This window comes from Hylobates moloch, unplaced genomic scaffold (genome assembly GCF_009828535.3).
Source record: "Hylobates moloch isolate HMO894 unplaced genomic scaffold, HMol_V3 SCAFFOLD_2, whole genome shotgun sequence".
Classification (NCBI taxonomy): Eukaryota; Metazoa; Chordata; class Mammalia; order Primates; family Hylobatidae; genus Hylobates; species Hylobates moloch.
In genome coordinates, this window is record NW_026652277.1 from 136,522,096 (window position 1) to 136,524,317 (window position 2,222).

General features: G+C 41.4%; 1 pseudogene; it reads left to right on the plus strand.

Moving 5' to 3' along the window:
* The first annotated feature begins 1,091 nt into the window (after positions 1–1,091).
* Positions 1,092–1,375, plus strand: LOC116475874 (selenoprotein K-like; annotated as a pseudogene).
* Positions 1,376–2,222: the final 847 nt, after the last annotated feature.

Genomic DNA, 2,222 nt, shown 5'->3' on the forward strand with positions numbered 1-2,222 from the left:
TGGAGGTTGTTTCTCTGTGGAAAGGAATTCTGACTCTCACTGTGATGCTGGCTGCTCATGAAGTCACAGGAAGGCCACCCCATGCCTCCATAACCACCACTGGTGTCCTGGGGAGGCTGATGTCTCTGCCCAAAGCATAGTCTTCCCAGGAACCAAAAACCTTCTATCCCAAGTATTGTTTTTTCCTAGAATCTTAACCTGCCAGAGTCATGCTATGATCCTCACAGAAGTGGAAGAATATTCTTTTTCTCCATCCCTGACCTTGCACTGATTTCACCTGTTGCATTCATCCCCTTTCTCCAGAGAGTGCAGACATGAGTCTATAGCCCAGGGTTGGCGAACTGCCCAGGCACAGATTGTAAATATTTTAGGCTTTACAGGTCACATGACATCTCCATCTCATATTATTCTTTGTTATTTTTTCTTCTTCGCAAACTTTAAAAAGTATAAAAACTATTACTAACTTGCAGACAGTACAAAAACAGGCTCTGAGCTTGATTTGGCCCTGTGAATCATAGTTTGCAGACCCCTGGTCTCCAGGAATTGCCCAAGAACTGGTATCTGTGATACAAGTCTTCCTCATCTTAATTTTTCTCCCAGATGCATATAAAAAAGTTTAAAATAAAGATTTCCAGCCGGGCATGGCGTCTCTCATGCCTGTAATTCCAGCACTTTGGGAGGCCGAGGTAGGTGGATCACCTGACATCAGGTGTTTGAAACCAGCCTGGCCAACATGGTGAAACTCCGTCTCTACTAAAAATACAAAAATAGTCAGACGAGGTGGGACGCGCCTGTAACTTGGGAGGCTGAGACAGGAGAACTGCTTGAACCCGGGAAGCACAGGTTGTAGTGAGCAGAGATCGCGCCACTGCGCTCCAGCCTGGGCGACAGAGCGAGACTCTGTCTCAAATAAAATAAAATAAAAATAAATAAAAGATTTCTTCTTCTCTTCTAGAGCTGAAAAGCCATCATGCAGTGCTGTTCCCCAATTCAAAACACAAGTTCGAATCATCTTAGGCTCAAACTGAGAACTGGCATTAGTCCAGTTAAATTAATCTGCAAGTTGCTCCGAAGTGGGGAAGGGGGGCAGGATGGCTTACCTCTTAAATGGACAAGTGTTGGACAGCAGAGTCCATCTCCCTGGAGATTATCTTTGATAACAGATTTCTTCTGAAGAATAGCCAAGTTTGTGATTTTGTTTTTCAAAACTCTGCTTCAGCAACATGTGAAAAAAAGAAGAGGCTATGGAAACACATCTGATTCCAGATATGATAATGGAAGACGGCCACCAGGAAACCCTCTGGGAAAAACAGGTCAAATCAATCATCTGCATGTCCCCAATCCTCCCCCAAAGGCTGGTGGATGAGGAAGGTAAATATCTACTCTAAGAAGCAGACAACTGGACATGCACATTCACAGTAGAGAGTAACCACTAAGAAGCGGAGGGCTGACCATGCTGGACAAGTAGATGAATGCGTATGTCTAAACAAGGATTGCTCTGGGTCTTCACAGATTAATGAGATCATGCTGGGAATTCCCTTTGCAGGGAACTGGCTGACTGGCATGTAGTTCTACATATGCATGTCTGTCTCATTATCTTTTTTTATATAGTTTACTGAAGTATTAATATAGTTCTAATAAGTAAATATTTTTAGGTTGCAAAACTGACTCCTCATCTTTATATAATTAAGTTACAAAAACTCTGAATCTGAAGATGATAAAAGGCTATGTATTCAGTACTGTTAGTGTCCGTGCCACGTTTTTCAACTTTTGAAATACTGTTCATTGTTAATTTGTTCTCATTTATAACTAAGTCACATTGTATTTTTTTTTAAATTAAAAACAAAATAATCTGCAGCAGAATTAACCAAGCTTGAGATCATGGTCAGCTCTCCAGTTGCAGACTAGACAATCTGTGGGTGAACACACCTGAGCTGGGGTGTGGGGAAGCCACACAAGGCCAATAGTTGCCTTGGACTTCAGGATCCAAATGCATCTTTAAGAGGGTTGGCAAACTCACTTTTGTTATTCCTCAGTCTGCTGGATTCACAGTATGAAGACATAGCTGACAATTCTGAGCTTTATCAAATTTACAATTTCTGAGCTTAATCAAGCATTATTCGTTTGTTTAAACGATCCAGAAATCTACAGCCAGATTACTGAATATTTAATATTTAGGAAGTTGATTATAGACAAGACGACTGACTTGCAAAAATGCACTT